Below are 23,469 nucleotides of genomic sequence, written 5' to 3' on the forward strand. Positions count from 1 at the left end.
CGGCTGAAAACTGAATACTAACGCCGAGGAGAAGCGATCCTGCATAACTCTCGTTCCTCTTGTTCATTCATGGCGAAATGTAGTTTCTTCGTGTGTTTGTAATCAAGAAAGAGTTTTTTTTTTAATTTTATTGCCGTCCGACGGCCATACGTGATCAGAAATATTTGAAATCAGTGCAAGTGGCCACAAAGCGAATAGTTTCGTTTTTCGCATGCCTTATTTGTAACTAAAATGCTAATACAGGAACCACGACTTTCTGCGACCATTGTTAAAGGGACACTGAAGTGATATGTAAACATTGCTGGATTACTAGCGCAAATTGTAGTCCGAAGTCCCCAGGCCATGTTTTACGCGATTTTATTTGGTAAAAAATTAATTCAAAAATGCTGTCCTCCTCTCTTTACGCTCGTCCATTTTCTGTGGCGTTTTCGTGTGACGTCGGGAGGAGCCCAGCTCGCAATTGGCTGCGCTACTGCACGGCTCCCCGGCCTTCAGACAGAGTCAGTCGGCCCAGCGTTTCGTCCGCCGGCCGCCGACGGGTCGTCGCAATTCGTTCGCTCAGTTGAAACGAAGCCAGGACACGTTTGTGAATGGAAGTATGTGCCTTTCTTTACTTGGTTAGTTTGTACACTGTATCTAGCTCCAAGTCAAGGTCGCTTCACACAAGCGCTGCACAAGCGCACATGCGACGCTTCGCTGACTGGTACGCCAGTTGGAAAATATAAGGCCTCTTGAAGGCGGGAGAAGAGTCAGCGAAGTCAATATAGGTACTAAGGAAATAAAATCAACTGATATTTTTACTGTACAGCGTAAAACTAGGGTGCGGGAAGCACTTTTTTGCGCTGGGCAAACAAGCACAGCGGCCAGCAGCACGACTACGCATCTGCGAACGCTTTTCCGTCTAAGAAATGCAATTGCTAGACGTGAGATATTGTGGAAACTTGGGGGATGCGTACTGCACGAGCGCAAAACAACAAATAGTCACCTAAGCTGCTTGGAATGCTAAAACTAAATAAAAGTGTAAACTGGTTATACATTATATACCTTATATTTCAAAGGTCGGCAGCGCTCGCACGTGGCCGAGTGGTTTAGAGCGCTAGGTATGTTAGCGCAAGTGTTTTGCAAGTCACAAGGTCGAATCCCCTCGGGTACGTGCTTTTTTTTATAGGTTAACTTTTTCGTTTTCCGCCGATGTTTTCTATACAGAGTTCACCTTTTTTTGGGCCGCAACGTTCATTGCTCCACGAACTAGTTCACAGAACGCGCGCAGGCTGGCACTGGCGCGCTAGCGAGTTCTCATTGGCGTGCTGTTGCCATAAGCACCGACTGCTTGCGGGCAAGGGCACAGGCCAGAATCAACAGACCCTTGGCCAGGTGCGAACACGCGTTTTACGATACAGGCATGAGTGAGGCAAGCTCCAAATATAGGGGAAAAGCGCATGGCATTTGAGCGTCTGCGGGGACGCGAAGGGCGTTCGTGCACCGCGTAGGCCTCGGCTAGTGAATGCTACGATTCCAAGCCGTCCTGGGAGGCTTATCTTATGCATTTTACAGCCGACAACATGGCAGAAGCGTGGTACGATGATTACTGAGATATTGAGAATGCCCATCCAACAACGCCATTGTGTTTTACAGAACCGAAACCGAAACCGAAACTTGTTTCATTGCTAACCTTGGGCATCGTCCAATCACGGTGCCCCCTCCTCCCAACGTCACAGCTTTAGTTGGTGCGGCCGCCGCAAAGCGCGCATGGTAGTTTTTCTTCTTTCGCGCTTTGTAAAATAATTACCGATTTGTCAAGCGAATAAACGATGAAAAGTGTGCTAATTTGAGCCAATCTACGCAGTGCAAGCAAAAACGGGAGCTTGACAAATTCACTTCAGTGTCCCTTTAAATACCTTTTTTTGCAGAAAATCTTCTTGTGACTATTTACTCTTTCTCGATAAAACTTTCGATGAGAGCTGACTGAATTCTTGGGTTTCTTTAGCCTCGTATAACTTTTCAGGGGGATTTTCGCTACCTATACGCCAAAATTTTGGTCTGTCTGTCTGTCTGTCTGTCTGTCTTTCTGTCTGTCTGTCTGTCTGTCTGTCTGTCTGTCTGTCTGTCTGTCTGTCTGTCTGTCTGTCTGTCTGTCTTGTCTTGTCTGTCACTCGATTAAGCCGTCCGGCCAAAACTTCAAAGACTGTTTGGTCAAGAAGTAATGAGGGCAAGACATTTACAAGCTGCTAAAGCTGGTGGCGTGCGTCGTACATGGCAAGATTGTTCCGGGAATAAAAATCACTGACCACTTTCGAAGCAAAACATCAGGGCATAACGGAAAGTGGCGGCATTCTGCTAATAAAAATACAAGTTGTATTTGTTTTAGGACCGCAAAAATAAGAAGAACAGGTTAAAAACTGCGTCAAACAGATCCGAGGTAGAAGCAAGCACAACAAATATGTGGGCTCCAGCTGTACCAAGTTGTACAAAAGAAAATGGCAATGAAAGAGACGTGCGCTGTCCATTAGAGGGCGCGTGAGCAGTACGAACGCGCGATAACTGCATTTAGTCGAGCAAACTTCAATTTCAATGCAAATGGAAGAAGGGAGGATGCGGGGAAACAGCGTGAGGGGCGGCCACAGGGGACAGAATAGAGGGTGACGGGCGGCCGGAAACGCAGAAGGATCTTGTTTTGCGACATTTGCATCAAAACGAACAAAAACGCAGTCAACTTTTCTTACGTTGGCTTGTGTGCATTACAGTTGTGTATAACAGACAAAGCACGCTTTAAAGGAGCAAACGCAAATGGGTAAAACAACTCTACGAAGCGGAAGAGGAGAATTTAACGTTGAGAGAGATCAATGAGCCACTTTACCTGCGGAAATGAGGACGCAAGACTTACTGCGCAGAAAATTTCGTTTTTTTTAAAGCGGAGCTGTACTAGGCTCGAACATCCGCTTGAGACAGGCGAACTTTGAGAACGCGCAACCGCTTGAGAGAGACGAAGTCAAGCACTAGCCTCGTTTGTCTCAACCCTCTGCTATTGTCCTTTAACTGGTGACCAGTTTTTTACAAACAAGTCGTAACACCAACTTTTTTTTTGTTTCTAAGTTCATAAAAATGACTTGGGCGTTGCAAAGTCGCACCCAAAAAGATTGCGTCTTTCTTGACAAAAAGAAAAGGAAGCCACACCAAGACGGCCAGGACCCTGCGAAGGGGGAACAGTGCACGCTATCCTCAGACACTCCAGCAGCATGCCAGCTGCCACTAGCAGCGAAGGGGTGAGGTCCAGTAGGCGTCGTCCCTGTTCGTACTCCACAAACAAGCCAGTAGCTCTCGCACGTTTTTAACGGCGGAGCTGTTGTACGTTGAGCCTTATCGTCCGTCTGCTGTAGGTCGTGAGTCACGGAGCAGTAAGAATAAATTCCCAGAGCCTCGGATAGAGGGCGCAGTGATCTCGCTGGTGCGTTTATTTGTGGAATTTTGCTATTCAGCATAAGGGAAAATTAAACGTACATATATGCTCCGGATTCCCGAAGAAATCGGAGCAGGGGGCCTTGATGTGTACCTTGTATTCACGCCACGAGACCTGGTGGACGTCCGGGGCGCGGGCCTCAGGAGGCGATGTGCACAAGCCGTAGGCTTCGCATGGCGGGGTAGCTCCACAACGAATGCTCTGCTGTAGCCTGGTCAACAGGAGCGGGGCAGAAGGGGCACGTGGAGTGAAACGGGGTATGGAACTGAGGTGGCCAGGACCTCGTCACAGCCGGCGTGAAGGAGACCTCCGGGCGAAGACGTCGGAGCAGGACGTCATCTTGGCGAGACAGCCCGCCAGGGAGGTGCGTACCGCGCGGGGGTGTGAGAGCGCGTGCGGTACGCCATGGACGATCTTTTTCACTGGCAAGGCGAACAGCGTTTGATGAAGGTGCAAGAGGAGCTGGATATCGCACACGTACGGGATGTGTACCAGCGGCATCTGAAGCCTGCATTGCGCGTTTTTTTATTCCTTCTAAGAGAAAAGGAGGGGAGGGAGCCTCCCGTCCCTGACGTTTAGCTGCCGATTCGTTTGCGCGAAGCATAGAATTTGCGTGGCGACGATGCTGCCGTTCTCGGGCGAGCGCTCGCAGCCAACAAAAGAGAGCCACAGCTCCTGTGTTTCAGCAGAGTTCACACTGGGCGGAACAGAATTTAATTTTGTTTTCATTGCCAATCATACATCGCATTAAAAGCTTGCAGTTGCCACATCGAATGAGACTATTGAAATCGCGTTTAATGTTACATGCGTCGCTACTGGATAAACTAAATAAGCCACGCTCCAGAGTAACGACACTGATGCACGTCGGCAGCCGTGTTTGGTCACCAGGGTGTCCAGGAATTTTTCCGGGAACCATGACAGCTGTGTTTGCTTTTAGAGGATTTCGAGATAGCGCGCCGGTGCGACAGAGTCAAGCTCGGTTACGCTAGCGTAGCTTATTTAGTGGCTCTAGCGTAACCTAGAGTGGCTGTAGGCTACGCTAGGCCACTGTCGTTCTTTCCCAGCGGGAAGCGAAGCAGGCGTTTTCCACCCTCCGGCCGGTTTAAACAGCCCAGTAAAGAGTAACACCACATCGCTACTCTGTCTGAAGCTTAAAAATGTTCTCTGAACGTGTCATACAACCGCACGGCGCTCCAAAATCATCATTTATCGAAGAACGCGCGCACGCGGCAATACAGTGGCCCCAAAACGTCAGCGCCTATGGGTCTACCGGCGCAAACAAATGTCACGTGACGTGGTTCGACCAATGGTCGCTGTCAGCGGCATGCAACAGTGAGAGAAAAGAGTGCCGATACCCTGAAACTGATATAGTGGTTCTCGCAGCTACGTTGTGTACTCCCCGGAACCTTTTGCAAAGAACGACATTTGTGCCTAGATTCGAAAATATGCAAATGCTGTTTTGTAGGTTCACGAGTTCAACAAACGGAAATGCGCGTCCGAAGCAATGCGCAAATGTTTATTTTAATTTCTAACATTATCTTCACCACGGCTACCTTGCCCGGTGACCTTGCTAGATATGCCTCGTTCATTTCAAGGTTTAAGTTGTAGTGCGACGACCCTCCTATACAGCGCGCCCCCGGTGGAATTCGCGACGAGCAGGAAGCGGGAATAACGAGGAACAACCCGCTACGATGGGGCACTCCTTCTCATCCACAGTGTACTTTGGGAATAGCACTTGTTGGTTGAAGGAGTCAAGATGCCAGCACATTTCCTGGTGAAGACTATTGTCAGACTTTAAACTCAAAAGTTCCAGCTATTGCGGGGCTTGAACCACCGACCTTCGAACCATAAGCTACGCACCTAACCAATGAACAAACTCCCCACGTTGTTTCTCATTCAGGAGCAGCTTTCAGGTTCATCGTAGTTCTTTCAGAAATTATTACTGTGGATGCATGCAGCGTAGTGCAATGAATTTTCTCACAGCTAATTTTGAGGGCGGGAGCTTGCTTTGTGTGCAGTTTCAAGTTTAGCACGTTGATCTACTAGGTTCAACAGCCATATAAATTATCGAATTGAATTGTATGGTTGGTAACTTTCGACAGGCAATTGTACAAAAATCATTCAGAGTTCTGCGAAGTGTTCTTGCAGTTTTCATATACAACTTGACTCCTTGCACAATGTGAACTATTACTTCTCTGCAATGGTCTTACTAGGTTTCTGAGCGGTCGGAATTTTGAGCGGTAAAGCTGCTGGGGATGAGTGCGCGGAAATTAACTCGCGCGTCGCCCCCTTAATTTATTTTAGGGACAAAGAAATTGAATAAGTTCAGTACCACACGGGGGTCGATTTGATCAACAAGATGGAGGTGATAGCGTCAAGCGGCGAGCCCTTGGATGTCTACACAGCATTTCCAGTGGTTGTCAAGACGCACGACGGTCTTGCTCGTCGTCTCGGCGAAGCCGCAAAGGCCTTCGACAAGCGTAAGGAGTGTCATGGCAAACAACTGCGACGAGACGAGCTACCTGAAGCTCACCGAGGCCCCGTGTTCCGAATACAGCCTCATCAACGCTGAGAGCAGCAAGAGGCTTGGCCAGCCTCTGCAAGGTCGAGGAGCAGGGCACCTGGTCGAGGACTATTTCCAGTCCAAGAGAAGCCAGGATCTGTCGGTGCTTTTTAAGGAAACGTGAAACACACGTACAACGCGCCCTTTCGGCGTTTGTGGAACAAGTTTAGACACAGCAATGATCTTGCACCTCATGCACTGACACCTTCAGTCGCTTTCCTGACGAACGAATTCCGCGTAATCGATCGTCTTTTTCCACGAATCGTTCACTTAAACTTGCTTACGTTTTAGTCTCAAGGGCTGAGGTTAGTTATTACTATCAACGAACTTTCGATTCAGAAATTGGTGAGACACATTCACCCGCGCTTAATCATGAAAAGCTGAGATATACCTAGAAACGGGCATTCTTAATGCACGCAAAGTGGTCCCTGGCTCTCTCATCGCTTTTTGTGTCTCTGTTGCTGCCTGCGTCGCACTTTTTTCGGTGCTAAGGTGAAGGAGACTAGCCAAAGGCTCGTCGCCCGCAGTCATCCCGAAGTACCGCGCGAGAGACGCTCCATCCATTCTGGGCAAGGCCCCATCGATCACGCTGCTCAACGCGATGTAACTGGCAGCGGAAACAAAGCGACCACGGTTGGCACACGTGCTGCTAGCTACTGTGGGCGTACTTTCTGCCGAACACCGGTGGCAGTGACAGTGTTGGCGTCAAGTGCGGCACTCATACCCTGAGGACCGGAGAAGGCGATCGAAAGCGGCAGCCGGACAGCAAACAACGGAACGGACGCGATAGCCCGTTTGCTCCCGCGACGCCCCCGGCCGAATCCGCGCGCGCAGCGGGGAACGGGCAGACAGCGCTCGCGTGTCACCGGTCCCGCTAATAAGAAGCGCCTGGCCAAGCAGCAGCCTCCGAGTCCGGAAGTCCTTCTCGGCTCAAGAAGAAAACCCCCTTTACCTCCGTCGGAGGCGACGCCGATGTGGATAGGTTGCTGCGCCAGTGGGATCACTGCTCGCTCGGTGGCCTCCCAATTGCCTCTTCTCTCTAAGACCGCGCTCGGGTGACGCAATTATCGGACGGCAGCAGCTGCCCTTATCGTCCACCTGCGGCCAAATGAATTTCCCTGGCGCGCGGCTCCCGCTTCGATCGACCATCCGCCATTATAATAATAACAAAAGAAAAACGCGCTACTGTCTGAACTTGGGAACGCGTACACGTTTAGGCTGCGTACTTTGCCAAGGTTCTTCCAATGAACGGCTTATTCTTCTTATTTTTAAGTGCGTAGCGCCTCTTCACGAATCCAGTGAGATTTCCCTCCATTTTGCCGGCCGCTCGGTGGGCTACTGGATCATTTGAAATAAATAAGGTGCAAGCGGTGGCACCGGATCTTTATTTGGAGGGGCCCGTAAGAGAAGCCGGCCGAATTTACAACGCAGCTGTTAGCCCGGTTTGTCGGGATATGAGAACTCGCTGGCCCGGTCGGGGCGCACAAAATTATTACCTTCATCTGTCACCGCCGTCTTCGCACGTTCGGTATCGATGGCGTCGATACACCGTGTACTCTGGTACACCTGCGCCATAAATCTTCGTCACAGACTTGGGCTAACCTGTACGTCGGTGGCGTGCTGCACGTCTAAGGTGACAGTTCCCCGCAGATCTTGATGAAACGTGTTTTATTTATTTATTTATTTATCTATCTATTAATGAACTAATTAATTAAGAATTATTTATTTATTTATTTATTTATTCACTCACTGTTTCACTCACTAACTCACTTACTTGCGTACTTACTTAACTTTACCTTGTCTTACCTTACCTTACTTTACCTTTCCTGCAGCTCCATCGCCCGCAAAATCCCGCTTGCTCTTTGGAATACGCCGGAGTTTTCAAACTCTCGCTCGTACTTGCTCGACCCCGACCTGCAGCGCCACTTACCCATCAACGTGCCACACTCGGATGCCTCCCTACTGTGCCGCCTGGGGACAGTAGTCGCTTTCACGAAAGCTTACTCCTTCACTGTCGGCATGAATTGACAGCCCCAGCCCTGCTTGTGCCGTGTGTGCCACGGACGAAACAACAAAACACCTCTTGTGTTACTGTGCCAGCTGTGTAACGCACAGACTGCACCTGTCGACAGCCCTCAGGAAACTCGACAACCAGCCATTGACTGCGCAGACTATTTTATGCCACAGGCGTTGCCCATCAGAGTACCAAAACGTCGCAAAAGCATTACATCGTTTTTTGAAGCATGCAGGATTGCCTGGACGATTGTAGAGACACCACGTACCACTTTTCAATCGTCATTTAGTTAGTTTACCTGTTCAGTTTAGGCTTTTAGGCTTTATTATCGCCCATGGTTTTGTTTACATAGTTGCCTTTTTTTTCTTGCTCCTCAAGCTCTATTCCTGTCTCCTAAACACCCTTTATTTCTATTCAATTCCTCCTTTCACACTTACCATGCGTAGAGTACGTAGCCAACTGGACTTTAACCTGGTTAACCTCCCTACCTTTCATGTACTGTATTATTCTTCCTTGCTTTCTTTCTTGCAGCGCCAATGAGGCATTACAGCAGGGGGACATACACAAATACATTTATAAAATTTGTCACACGGTGAACAGAAATCAAAATACAACAGCAGTAAATACAACATCAAGAGAATACAATAGCGCGTCAATTGTTAAAGCAAAGCCACCGAGAAAAAAATAAATACAATTGCGGCAAAAACGTGTAGAACAGAGCGTCAGACATGCAAAAAAACTGTGGTTGATTCCTCTGTCATAGGAATCGGTAAAACACGAAAGTGAAGTGTGCAGCGAAGTCTGCAGCTGAGCATGATATGAGGGTCGGCGGCTATTTTGTGGGTGTGCTTGGCGAGCTACGTCCGCCTGGCGGGTCGCTTCGGAAAAGGTGTACTGGCGTCATTTCCTTGGCGGATATGACGTCACTGAAATCTTGGTGCATCCCGTCAGAAAACACTTTCGTGTTAAAATATAAAACCCGAAAACGAACAACCCACAAGTATAACGTACTCTTTGGTTCTAAAGGTTGCTTCCCCACAGAAAGACACTGCGTGCAGGGGCGCAGACTGTACTGGCCGCTTGCTTCGTTGTACTGGCGTAACTTCCGTGACGAATATGACGTCACTCAAATGTCTGTGTATCCCAGAAGAAAACACTTTCGTATTAAAATATTACTTGGCAGGCTTATTCTATTCACCAATGCAATGGAGGAAAAAGAACCCTTGTAAACAATCGGTACGGCAGGCAGTTTCACGAATTTCCCATTCGTGGTCGCGTCGCTTATTTAGGTGCAAGTGCGGGGATAGTAAGGAAATTCTGGGATCAATGCCCACCTGAAGTCGCCTATTCGACGCACGTCTCGTCAAGCCACCAAGTCAAGCGTCCTGTTTCGCTCGCGCAGTGTTCGGCCCCTGAATAGTTCGGCTACGGAGTCAGCGACATCCGTCCGTGGCTCCGGAGGGTGCTGAAAAGTGAAAAGGAAACAAGTGCGCATCCAAGGGCGCTAGCTCAGTAGTTCAAGCTGCCTTGTTTATCCGGCACCATGGCAAATCGCGAGCCGGACGTCTGGGCCCCGAGTCTTCCGCCACCGAATGCGGATGTAAAGCGAACTCCAAAGTAAGCTTTCACTTAACTTTTGAAGCGAAACATTTAATGACTTGGGTTCCTTGCACTTTTCGTGGGCGCGAGCAACCTTGCGGCAAGCCAACTTTGTCGTGTGTGCCCAGACGAAAACGGCCGTAACTCTATCAAACCTTTCTCGAAACAGTTCCATGACAGTTGGGTGCTAGTACGACTCTATCATTACTCTGAGCTTTATGTACTTGTCGTAATTAGTTAGTTTACAGTGAAGTTGAAGTTGGGAATGTTAGATAATTCGCGTCTGCTGTCAATGCACGGCAACCTACTGGAGGAGTAAGGCTACAGAAAGCGGCTCTCACTCTTGCTTTATCGAAGCTTTCTCAACACAAATTGCATGACGATTGACTGCTGAGACACCCCTATCATTACGGCGAGATTCATTGACCCGTCATGACTACTTAGTTCACAATAAATGAGTTCGTAAATTCGTTCAAAATTCTGTGTCACATGTGTGCCGCGTGCTGAACAGCGTCGCTGCTCATCCACCTTCGCAGAGTGGAATGTTTCCTGATTTGTGCTTACAATGCTGCCTCTAAGAAAGTGCCGCGATGTTTTTGTCCCAGTGGGCTACGCTGGAATATTTGGCAATGTCGCCAGTGCAGAGTACAGTGCTCCTTCTCCACCCGGCATTCAGCCTCCCAGATGCACGCACGCGGCCCTCCTTCGACACTGCCCTAAAACTGCCCTGCCTGCGATACACCGGCATGTAAATACCACCTCGCATGGGAGTAATGTCCCCATCACCCATAGCACTGGGACAGCGGTCTGATATGCAGCTCGCAAACCAGCCGTTCCTGGTCAATCAGGCCCGAGCAGTGGCGGTGGCCTGTGAACAGCGGGCTGTTGGGCAGACCGTAAGTTTGCCGCTGCAGGAAAAAATACAAAAAAAAAAGCGGAGCGCTCGTGAGTGCGTGCCTCGCGGCAACCACCGAATCCGCGGCTCGCGCAATGACTTTAGCAAAAAAAAAAAAAAAAAAAACACCGCTGTCGCAAATCGCTACCGTGCATGTAAAAAAAAAAAAAAAACCCGGAGCGCTAATGCTAATGTTGAAAAGAGACCCTGCTTGGGAGAGGTCACCGCGGGCGCCTCATTCTCCAGACGCTATTAAGGGTAATTGGAGACATGGCTACGAGCGTGCCAATCGCTACCGAAACGACTTGCTGATCCTGCCACAACTGCCTCGAGTCGATGACGAAGAACTAACTGGTGGAAGTCTACAATGCTGAGGATGACTGCATCCTCCACTCGCGAAAAAGACGAAAAGACGATGACCTCTTCGGTGCATTTCACCACGATCACTAGCACCGCAACTATGCTAATAAACAATGATACTGAAACTTTTACTCGCTTAATGATCGCACTCGCGTAATTATCGCATCCCTTAAGTATGTTGTCAAAGTTCGATTTTTTTTTATTTCACGTGCAATGAACGCACCCCGAACTAGCCGCAGCAATATGTCGTATGTGTGCAAAGTCTAGCTGGGGATGGTCGTGCGTACCTCTCTTTCCTTCCCTTTCGAAGAGGACATGGATACGTTATTGCGGCAGACTTGCCGATATTAGCCATATCGGCAAGCATGCGTTCAATACTGATGAGGAGTATACTCTCACTAAATGCAGATCATATACTCACAATACAAAGAAAAAAATGCGCTATGGTTGCTTAGTCGGCCGCCGTGTCTGTTTTGATGTCCCGCACTGTCACAGTGGCAGCCACTTATTGGTCGAACTGTTGTCACCTCGTAGCAAGCTCGTAGCGGCGCGTTCGGTAATTCACGAAAGCACGGCATTTTGCCTGCCTTTGCAAAGAGGCTGGCGGCGGTGTGCGGAGATTTTATTGTTTTTATTTATTATTTTTATTATGGTAATGAGAACTATCGTAAAGATTTTTACCACAACTTGCTTGCGTTTTATGTGCTCAGAAATGTATTGCAAAAAAAAAAATACCTCGCGTAATGAACGCACCCCCAAAGTCACACCAAGTTTCTTGAAAAAAAAAAGTGCTATCATTGCGCGAGTGAATACACGTGTTTGGCAATGCTCACCTACAACAGCTCCGTCATTCAACTCTTGCACGTGAGCGCAAGCTTCCCTGAATTTTTCTTTCTCCAATATCGGCTCCCACAAACGTTTTTTTCCCTTCCCCTCGAGCGTAGGCTTTGGCAAGGCCGGTCGTTTGCAGAATCCGCTAGCACTATATTTCAAGCAGATACAAATTGTGAAGTGAGCGCTTAGTTTCATTCGCTCAGCGAGCGCGCTGAAATCGCAGTTATTACGGAACTGCAGACCGACCTTGACGTTCAGCGGCACCCAACACGGTGGGCAGAAAGCGAAGGCAGAAAGCGAGCTCAACATTCGAGACTGATCGGTGAGCGGTCGAGTTCCCGAGAAAAGAAGCAACGCCGCGGTGATGAGCGGAGCGAGTTGGGGCGGCCAAAATGAGTGGGATTAGTGGGCACGCGTTGGCCCCCACCGACAGACGCGGTGGAGGATCCGTGCCCCCTGCGGCATGCGAGAAGCCCGGAATCAGCGCTCAGCGGTGCCCAGCGGCTGGAACGTTAATTAACCACCAGCCGCCGGCAGCAGTCCCTAACCCCGAGGCCCGCACGGAATCAGCGCCAGGGCCTGGCAAGCGCCCTTCCGGCCCTGCTCGCAAGCGAAAAATGGCAATCCCTGCGCTCGCAGTGAGCGGGCAGTTTTATATAAAACGCTTAATAAACGCAAAGGAATGAAACGACAGAGCGTTTACGTCAGAGGAAGCCACAGGGTGCCTCGCCATGAGCTGCATTGGTGAGGAGGGGAAATAAAAATGATTTCCTTTTCTTTTTTTGCTCAAAACGTGAAATATACGCACAAGGTTCAGAAACATTTGCATGCATATTCCAAAAAGCATTAGTTAAGCCCAACAACAGCGCAGAACAAGCCCCATGTGTAGTTGGCCGATATTCTGGAAATATAGTTGCGCTATTTATAAACAACGCTTTTCTTATAACCCTCCAAAGTGAAAGTAACGAAAGGAAGTTGGAATCGAACTAAATTCTGTTTAATCAAATAATAAACGGGAATAGCAAAAGGTAAACACGCGAGTAAACACTATAAAAGCGACTCAGCCGTTTCTCAAGTTCCCACTGCAAAACGACGCCTGCGATATCTGGTCTACTGCAGCGATTTTTTTGGGTGACCCAGGATTGTATTCTCCGACGTGCGTCGTAGGTGGGCATGCATTTACTGTTAACATTTCCACTTCAACCCGTCACCTCTCACTCAGCGTAGCACTACGGTAGAAGGCCTGACACCACTGCCTCCGATAAACCGCCGACTTTGATTGGCTTAAGAAGGGCCTGATTTATTCCCCTCATTTTCTATCTTGCCTTGTCTAGCGCGTGGCATAGAACCTCTGCCCTTATTTTATTTATTACAGCCAAGCTGTTAGCCTCACATTGGTCGGAAAATTTCGTGTCGTAAACAAACTATACCCCGACAGGACCCAGCAGTTCTCTCCCAAGATGCCAAGATTCCAAGATGTCAGGCTTATTTGGCGTGCAGCATAAAGCTCAGTATTCGTTTCAATAAAGAAAACCAGCATCATATGTTGATAAGGTGCCGGTGAACCCCGAGGGGTGGCGCATGCGTCAGGCTTATTTGGTGCGCAGCATAGATCTCAGTATTCGTTTCAATAAAGAAAACCAGCATCATATGTTGATAAGGCGCCGGTGAACCCCGAGGGGTGGCGCATGCGTCAGGCTAGGCAGGACCCGGCTAACCTCGCTGGTCTTCATTAAGTTTCTCTCTCTCTCTCCATCCCCCAAGACGCCGAGTGCCTGCGTCAGGACCCAGCATTTGCCGACAGAGAAGTCGAGTGCAAGCGACAAGCCCGCCGAGACAATGAGGAAAATTTATAGCCTCGCCCATCAGCATGTGTAGTGTTTTACAACAGCTGCGGTGTACATCCACTTTCACAGGAGAGGATGGCGTCCATTTTATCTCCCAGAATTACCATGTGCTGGATCTTAGGTAACGACGAAGCATAAGAACTTACTCATGTTTTTACGCACAAACAGGGCAGTTGTAAAGTTGTTCTTCTTCGTCACTCTTTTTTCTTTCAACGTTCGTGCTGGCGTAGAATACTAAAACATACATTTCATCAAACTGAATGCCATGCTTAAGACTAAATCAGTACACAATGGCGTCTGCTGCCGACTATTTGTCATTGTGTAGAGGAGGAACCGACGACGGCGATAAGGGGTTGGTGGTACATCGTTTAAGGAAATAGCAGCGTAGCGTTCTATACAGCGCAGCTTTTTATGGGAATTCTCGTGAGATCACAGTGAGGCTGCATCAGTAAGTTGACACACAACAGTCATGCTTACCGTCGACGCAAGGGATTGGCCAGCCTGTTGTCGTTTATGCCGCCGCGTCGACGGTCAGGAGCCGTTTGGCTCCTCATTAAAGGTCATACTCACGACCAACCCCCTCGCTCTAGACCGACAGAAAGCCTTCGACTTCGCAAGCCAACAAGCTATCCGTCGGGAACTTGCTGAGGTCTTTGGTAGCCAAAGAACTCCGGCATGAATCCCAAGTTTCCTCTAAGCTCGCCCTGTTAACTACACGACTCCTATACCCTAGGTGGTCTTCTATGCCGGCAATGCCACGAGGCTGAGTACCCGGCCTCTCTAACCTGGCCGTGAACTGAATTTGCGAGACAAATCGACACTGAGTACACAACCCGCCTTAACATTTACACGGATGTGGACCAAATTAGCACGCTAGCACTGAAGTTTCCTTTCTCCTCCTCTCCCAAGGTGCTCGAACCGCGGTCAGCAAGGAGGTGCGGCTGATCATCTGCTGTGCCGCCAGAGGCGAAAATAGAGAAAGCCGAATGGTTTGTTGATTGATGGTTCCCAGCAGCAAACAGACAGGAACTTGCGAACGCACAGTGGAACTTAAAGAACGCTACATATACATAAAAACATGTTCTCATAAACTGGGGTAACTCGTTACAAAATCTTGGCGTAGCCGAAGGTACAGAGTGCCTAACCTAACGAGAACTGACCCAAGTGGTCGGTCTTACTACTAGCCAGAGCTATTCGACAGAGGCGACGGCGCATAGCACCCGAGAGAAGACAAGAATCTGACCACTTGAGTTAATTTAAGTTAGGCTAGGCACTCTGTACCTTCGGCTTCGCCAAGAGTTTGTAACGAGTTACCCCGGTTTATGTGAACATGTTGCTTATACATATGTAGCGTTCTTTTAAGTTCTACCCTGAGTTCGCAAGTCTTCGTCTCTTTGCTGCTGGAAGCCGACGGTGGTAATAATGATAGCTAACAGCTGGTTGGTCAATTCTTTTGCACGACTTCAGCAGGAGATATCACTGGCCGCACATACAGAACTCTGCTCTGACTCCCTGCTGACTGTGGTTCGGACGGATCAGTCCGGGGGAGTTGACAACTCTAAAAAAAACCATTCTATGTTTGGGCACATATGCTCGTTGTAGATGTAACGAAAGCTTTTCCGTAAAGAAAAAATGACAATTACCTAACCGCACACCCACACGAATGAAATTTTATATCTTGGACGTCGCCCTATCCCATTGGAAAAGCAGTTCGCGAAGTTTTACGTCACGCGGCGCCCGCACATAGCCGCATTCTTTTTTCTTTCCGCATTTAACAATTAAATACAGCTTTAGTGGCCGGTGTTGGGACTGGGCCCTCTCTCGTAGCCACCACTGTTGCGACTGGCTATCCGAGCGCAGTCACCGGTGCTACGACGTTGCCTTGCTCCGTCCGCTATCGACGCGGCGCAGAGCAGAGCGATGAAATTCTCGAGCCGATGAGGAGTTGAAGCAACATTTATGAGGGTAACAAAAGCGTTACATGGTTCGCACAAAGGCGACATCACGTCTCCCCTCGGTGCCTCCGAAAAGTGCCGCCCTCGCTGTGCTTCCGGGCGGGTTTTATACCACCGGGAGTTCGTGGCAGCCGCGAGCGGTTTGAATCGCTCCAATCAGGACTCTCGCAGGCCAAAGTTTGAATCCGACGAACGGAGGCGAAGCGATTGTGTCAGACAAAGCCGCCGCCCCCAGGCATTTAGCGGTGTGTCTGGAGCGGGCCGTTCGTCTGAGGCATGATTCGGCCCAGCCGTTGAGAAGGTAAAATGACAAGCGACACTGCGGCGCCTGCAAGTTCGGGTACGTCTGCCGCGCGCGGTTTGGCCGAGGCGCGAATCGGCCCGCTGTCGGCGCGTCTCCCGGTGCAGCGAATTTGGACTGAGCGCCCTGGCACACCTTTGGGCAATCGATGTAAATTACCCTTATTTGAGCCGGCTTATAAAATAAAGACACGAACAGAATCTGGACTAACTTACTTCAAAGTCCCCTTTAAATAGCACTATATATTTTAAATGCAGAGCATTTCTTTAACTCACGATGTTATGCGTCCGTAACTCGGCGTCCGCAGCCAGCCAGCACGTGCGCCCCTCCCCCGCTCCTCCTCGCTCTCAACAACAGGTGCGGGCGCGCATGCGCTTGCTCCGGCGCTGAAAGAGGCGTTGCAGCAGCAGGTGCTACATCCTCTCCCTCTACTGCGCGCGCTACGAATATACTCGTTGCCCGAGCGAAGGATCCGCGGCCCCGACGTTGACGTTTGGCTGCGGCTTCTCGTGCACGAAGTTCGGCGTTGGCAGCGCGCTTCAGACGCTTGCGTTCGGCGTCGGCAGCGCGCCGTCTCGCCGCCTTGTCTTCTGCCGCCGTCGATGAAGAGGATGGCACGATGTCTTGAACTGGTACTGCAACGCTGACGTTGGCTCGCGTCGCAGTACTGGTTAAAGGTGTTGCTTCCATCGCCTATGAACTTCGACGATGGCGCACTGCCTTCCCGAGAGGGATAATAACAAAGAAAAGAAAAGAAAGAATAATAATAAAGATCCAACCGATAGCCACGCAGAGATGGTGGGGTGCAAACGATGGCAATAAATAACACGTTACGCACTCACGTCTCTCTCTCTCTCTCTCTCTCTCTCTCTCTCTCTCTCTCTCTCGTCTGGCAACCCAACTACCCAACCCCTACGACAAAAACAACTACAACTACCACCGCCAACTACCACAACCTACGCCATGTGACCACCCCCAATGCTCTGCATTTACTCGTGTCCCTCGCGCGGGGGCATGCGACGGAGGTTTTTTTTCTGAAGACCTTCCGAATTTGCTATAAAACAGCAATAATTTTGGCGCTGCGAGGAAGATGCGATGGCAGACACACTCAAAAGTACCGCAACTTGGCGCTCTCGCAGTTCCAAAGAAAGGGGTTCGGGTGAAGAGATGTTAAATTCTGGGGAAGGTGAGAAAATTTTGTATCTAATGTAATTGTTTTTTTTTTCAAATGCAGTTTTAGCGGTAATGACGAAGACGTTTCCGACTCGCAAGCAGTATACGTGCCACGCACGCGTGTGTTTCCGATTTCGGGACGCCTATCGTTTGCTCACTGGTTCTCAAGTGCACCTGTCTTGAGTGGCTCTGTCTTGCCAAAAGTGGTGCCCGGCTGCTCAGGGTTCAACTTTATATGGTGTCTTCGATTTTGTGTGAAATTAATTTCCTGGAGGTTTCTTCGTACTACCACCCCATATAAACGAGTCCTATAAACGTAAAAAACAAAAGAAAGAAATGCCTCAGGACCACAAAATGAAGAGCAAGTAAGGCACTGTCCACAAACAGGAATGCAAGTTTGAGCAATAGCTTAGCGGTGCGTGCTGATGTTCCCCGTTGCCGGGTGAAATAAAAGCCGTTGGTCGAACACGGGGGAAGCAAAAGCGCCGGAAAAACGCGTAGTACAACTCCCGCCGGGTGTTCGCCTCGCCAAGGAGCGACGTCGGGAGAGCCTCAAGGCATCACGGCTCGGCATGCTAAGCGGACGGACGCCTGCCGAATGACGACCAGGTCGGCGGAATTGGGGAATGTATGGACGCCCGAGATCAACGCCGTATATATAACGAGGAAGCACCAGAACTAGGCCGTCATTCGGGGGTGGGGGCCTTGAGAGGAAGAGACGGCCCAAGGGCGGAACACTGACGCGTCTGGCCGATCGCTTGGCGGGTATAGCGCAGTAGTTGGAACCCATTCTGGTCTCGTTGGTGTTTCTTCGGAAATGCGGCTTCTACCCGAAACTGCTGCAGCAAAGGCGAAGCATCGAGGGTTCGCTTAGCGCCCCCCGCGGCTGCTCGCCTCCTCGGAGCTCCTGGTTCCCCTCCGTGGCTCGCCGGAACAAACTGCGTTGTTGCTTTGTTTCTTTTTGCCCTCTGCGGACGCACCGCCTGCTTCTCCAGGGAAGCCAGTGTTTTTCTGTGGTGTCTCCTCTTTTCGCTGCATCCCGTGCTTCCACTGGAGAGGCCCAACTCCCCTCCGTTACTTCCTTGTCATTCGAAAGTTTGGCCCGTGGCATAATGCATTTACAGAAACATGAACAAGTTGGTTTCGTGCATGAAGTTCAACCCTCTGCTTCGCCCAGCGTGTGTTCTTTTGTTGCTGCGCCGCAAATTTGTGCCTCTGAAAAGTACGTGTTTGTCTGGCAGCTCTCACATGTGCGTGTACCCACTGTTCTCCCAGGAACAGGTTATTTTACCCCTTCTGTTCAGGAACCGTTCCGAAGGTTCGGGATCCATAAAACCAAATATCATGAACAGGTTCTTCATTGAGTTAAGGTTAGAAAAGCCAAGATCAAGAAATACTTAGCACCTCTGCACACTGAAGGCTGGAATGGGGCTGCACTTTTGCAACGCAATAGAAGCGAAGACAAAGCTTCTGAGGACGTGTGGGAGTGTCGATTCCGCTCCCTCCATGGTGTGCTGCAATTTGGCGTGCAGTCGCGCTCGGTGAGAGAGAGAGAGAGAGAGAGAGAGAGAGAGAGAGAGAGAGAGAGAGAGAGAGAGAGAGAGAGAGAGAGAGACTTCATTGAGCGTTCTGTGGTCTAAGTGTCTGTAGTGGCTGCGATGAAGGACCCCGCTAGCACCTCGCGCTAGACCTTCGTACGGAGCGAAAACATCCCGTGCGGAACATATAGAGATATATTTTAGTTAGCGGAACGAAAACGAGAATACACACAAAGTGAACACACAAGGGAGAAGGTACCCGGAGGCGTTACAGCGTACACTTTCACTCCAGGGTGAAATAGGGTTCACTGATCTACAGCACAGTCAAAGCATGGATAGTCTCACACCGTCCGAAGTCCGGCGTCAGTCCCATTGTCTAGCCACGTCGGTGATGGGAGCTGACAAGACTCGGGGAGAGCGCTTGCGCTTGCTGTCGCGCCTCGGGCCTACGTCGCGAGGAGTGACCGCTGGCCCGTGGACGGTGCCTTACAGGGGTCGCTTGACGACGTGCGGCCTGGTGCGCTTGTCTTGTGAAAATTTAAAGCGCAACAAATTTAGACACAAGACGAATGACACAGGGACAAGCGCTACAGGGATAGCGCTTGTCCCTGTGTCATTCGTCTTGTGTCTAAATTTTTTGCGCTTTAAATTTTCATTATGGAGTACCAACTAGCTCGAACCCTCACGTTGCTTGTCTTGTAACACACGCCCACGTCAGGCCTTGAGTGCTTGACGCGGACCCAGGTCTGTGCTCGGGCCTACACCACGAACCACCTTGAGACCCCGAACAGGATGGGCAGGACTTCCCGGAACACCTCCAAAGGATCCACCAGAACGGGCCCGGGACTCTGGCAGTCCGAATTCAGGAACCCGGCACACCACGCACGGAACCCGCCTTGACTGGATTCCAGCAAAAAAAGAAAAAAAAAGAAACCGAGCGTACGCCGTTTTCCTCTTACTCTTCCTCCGTAGAGGCACACATTTTGTCCTTCTTCGCCTGGTCAACCCCCACACAACCACGTTCCGGCACAGTACATCACCACAGTGGCCCCAGCTTGAGCCGAGTGGCCACTTCGGTAGCTCTGTTGACCACAGCGGTTTACACCTCTTGGTCTCAGGGCCCCATCACTTTCACCCACTTCTCTTCACAAGTAATTGAAGGAAACAGGTCTTTAGGATATCCCCACAGGATGTGAGGTAGGGTGGCGAGGGCATCGCATACAGGACCTTCCGGGGAGGGGTATAAAGAAGGGTGGATAAGGTTCAGTTTGGCAGGTTTAGGAAAGGTGTTCATCTGCAGAAGACGCCGAAGGTCGAGTTAGATATGGGTGGGAGGGTATCTACGGCGGGAAAGGCGGTAATGGGTAGTAATTTTATTGTACGTGAATAGTCGGTCCCTGGCAGATCTGGCCCCGTGGTAGTGAACGTGACTGGCCCCGGCTCGGATCGTAAGCCCTCGAGCCGCACTGTGGGCAGCCTCATTTTCTTGGAGGCCAGGGTGTGCCGGAGTCCAGATAAGCTCTACTGGGGAATTGGGTGGATTTTGTTGCAGAATTTTGAAGGCCAGCGTTGATATTAGGCCGCTAGCGAAATTTTTAATGGCCGTTTTAGAATCATAATTACGATTGATGGAGTTGGCCGCATCAAGAGTACTAACGCAATGGCCGCCTCCTCTACCGTGGCTGGGTGGGGAGACTTAACGGTCAGGGAGGTGAGTGGGTGGTTATAGGGGTCATTAATTACAGCGATGGCGTAGGCACGGTTGTGCTATATTCGGCAGTGTCCACATATACTACATCGGGTCGTACCGGGAGACGTTTGCGTTGAGGTCGTCCCCTTTGTTCTCTCGGCCCGCGTTGTGAATAGGATGCATGTTGCGAGGGATTGGTCTGGTGATGAGATTGGAGTGAATGTCACTACAGATGGGAAATTTTGCTTCAAGGCCGTCGAGAGTGGTTATTCCTAATTGTTTGAGAATGTGATTCCCAGTGGGAGTTTTCGATAGGCGGACCACCTGATTGGATAAATGGGCTTCGATGAGCTCCTCTTCCGTGTTATGTATCCCAAGTCCCTCGACTCGAGTCTGGCAGTAGACGTATTAAGAGGGAGGTGAAGGGCAGGTTTGTATGGCCCGCGGATGAGGCGATTAACTTTCTCAATTCATTTTTACTGGGGTTCAAGTAGGGGCGTGAGTAAGTGTTCCTACTGATAACAAATGCCTGGATCAGTCGGATCCTCTCCGCCTCCTTGAGCCCCTTGCGACGATTCGATATTCGCCTAATGAGCCGAATAGTTTGGGTGACATGCTGTTCTAATTTATGGAGAAATTGTGTGTTGGCTCGATTTCGCTGAATTGTCATCCCCAATATTTTCAGTACAACGACCTCCGGGGTAGGCTTGTTCGCTATCTGAATTTTAATGTCCGGAGAAATTTGACAATTTCTTTTTGGGGTTAATAGGATCAGTTCTGATTTATTAGGAGAGCAGGAAAGCCCTGAACGTCCAGCTTCTTCTACTATGACCGGAGCACCTGCCTGCGGAACCTCCTCTATGTGCGAATCAGTCACGGGCAGCAGTTATTCGCGCTCGGTGACGACCGATATTGCCGGAGAAGAAGCGACGACAGGTGGAGCAGAGTTGGGGACGTGTCATGTTGGGAAAAAAAAGAAAACCGAGGACTCGGGCGCCCGTCTGTGCCTTCCTTTCCTTGAGTTTTTTTCCTCCGTTTAACGAAGTTCCTTTCATTGCCGTTACATCTCCGGTGGTGACGTTACATCTCCCAGTCAGGCTTCTAAATTCGTGATGAGTGTTGTCCGCAACTAAGACCGATATTTTAATGATATTGCGTTACAGACGAGGCTGCCGAGGAAGTATGAATACTCATGAGCGTTCTCGTTCCCACTCAACTTTTGTCGTTGGCCCATTGGAGTCGAGAGTGTGATGGTGTTCCGTCTGGCCGGGATACGAAAAAAAAAGATGCTGACCAGTCCAACAAAATCGTTCTCGATGTTGCGGCTTCCGGAACGGCGCTACACCAACATTATAGCGTGTAGCATGTTACGTGGGAATGCACAGCTACATGGAATGGCAGTACAACACCACAGGAAAGGCAAGAGTGGTGGGAGACAGCTCTTGCCAGCTCAGAACTGGAGTTACAGAGGGAAGTGATGAACCAGACTCGAGAGGTGGCAAAACCCGACGGAGTCTTAAAGCGCTTAAAACCACACCCACTGCTCTGCAGTGAATATTAATGTGTATTTTTGTAATTAAAGTTATTGATGATGATGATGATGACGACAGAAACATTGCTCGCAATCACCAGCAGTAGTTAATTTAAGTAATCTTGAACAATAACTGCAAAGAGAGCGCGCCGATCGAGTTTATAGTTCCGTCGTTACGACTCCCCGAGTTACATGGGGTCTGTATGATTAGCGATTCCAAATGTAATCGGGCCAGTGGGTCAGCAGCGCGAGCAGATGTGGCAAAGAAGGGGAACAACAATACGAGCGCGGAAACAACAACAGCGCCCGTGATGGTGTTTCCGTTCTTTGTCCCGTCTGTCCGCGTTTTTGCATCACTATGTAGGCGTGAAGCTGTCGATTTTTGCGCTACGACGATTCCCGCCTCCCGGCTTCGTTCTCGAGTGTTCGTGGTGTTTGCTTAGTCCATCCTGGCTTTTGGCAGCAGTCGCTCCGCCTTGAAAACGATGCTGTTCCCGAAGCAGGCGACCGCAGGTCTTCTGAGACACAGATATCTCGGAACAAGACCGCGTGCGTCGCTCACGAAGTGTGCTACTCTGAAGACTCGGAATGACAATGACGTGTACTAGCCGGTCTGAGTGATGGCTGGGTAGCATTACTCCCGCCGAAGGTGGATGAACATGCACGGAGGCCCCCTGTTTGGTCGGGAACACGCGTGGCAACAGCTGAAAGCTCACACCGACCACGAAAGCTTGTAGAAACGAGGATATTTCGCCCTCACGTTCATTGTGCACGAGGCTCCCGCACGGGAGCCGGAATGCCTGTGTTTTTTTTTTTTTCAAACATTTATGGCCGGTATCAGTTTTTTCGTCTGGTATGTTCCCGACCAGACGGGCTTCCGGCCATTTCACGCCTGGTCAAGACGGCGGAAGAGGTGGCCGAAAGGCACCGCCCTACGGCCCCCACGAAATCGCCCACCTATAGATCAAGGAGTAGACCTTCAGCCCCTTGCCCGCTACCAACATCTGCATTTCGATTTTCGTTCACCCATTTACTCAGCCAATAAAATATCTCTTTCTCTCTCGATTCAAGCTGTCGCTTGGGCATCGCCTTCGTAATTCGCGACAACAAAGTAAAACTACCCTCGCTGTGACAGCCCAGTGTTGAAAAATGCCTGCTGGTCAAAATACTGTTCGTGTTATCTCAATATGAGCGTTATCTTGGCACATTGGAGTCCCTCACCGCAGTTGTTTTAAGTGCACACCAGTTTGGCGCCCGCTACTGTAGTTTAACGGCGGTGTTGTCCCCGTTGCCGAGCGAACGAAGGGAGAACCGAAGGGAGAAGGAAAACAGAAGAAAATGGTGAAAGTGTGAAGGAGGGTATGCGAGGAGCTCCCCGGCGGCGACTCATGGCGAGAGTGTGAGGGGGAGGCAGTCACACATGCTGGGCGGTGGTGACGCGCTGCGCGATGACGACGTAGCAGCGCGTGCCGTCGTGCGCTCGACAATGACGCATTGACTTCCAGAGATGCAGATTGCGATCACTTCTGGAGACGCAGTTCGCGCCGCCGAAGCAGAGGCTTACCATCGCTGAAATGCGCGCGGGAGGTTCAAAGACGATTGACAACAACATGCTCGGCGGCGACGACGCGCTGCGAGATAACGGCAGAGTAGCGCTTGCCGCTGTGCGTTCGCTCATAACGCGATAACTTCCCGAGGCGCAACAGGTATGC

At 50.2% G+C, this 23,469-nt stretch overlaps 2 protein-coding genes and 1 pseudogene across 2 annotated transcripts in view; 2 read left to right on the plus strand and 1 right to left on the minus strand.

Annotated features, from left to right (window-relative positions):
• Positions 1-23,469, minus strand: part of C12.1 (spliceosome-associated protein CWC15) — a 385,811-nt gene that overhangs the window by 89,630 nt on the left and 272,712 nt on the right. The window lies entirely within an intron of this gene.
• Positions 1-23,469, plus strand: part of LOC144170808 (retinal guanylyl cyclase 1) — a 220,827-nt gene that overhangs the window by 21,669 nt on the left and 175,689 nt on the right. The gene's annotated exons all lie outside the window — the stretch shown is intronic.
• On the plus strand, positions 5,817-8,048 carry LOC144170962 (small ribosomal subunit protein eS12-like; annotated as a pseudogene).

The sequence above is a fragment of the Haemaphysalis longicornis genome, unplaced genomic scaffold (assembly GCF_048455015.1).
Source record: "Haemaphysalis longicornis isolate Haplotype H1 unplaced genomic scaffold, Haemaphysalis longicornis Haplotype H1 scaffold_2, whole genome shotgun sequence".
NCBI classification, from domain to species: domain Eukaryota; kingdom Metazoa; phylum Arthropoda; class Arachnida; order Ixodida; family Ixodidae; genus Haemaphysalis; species Haemaphysalis longicornis.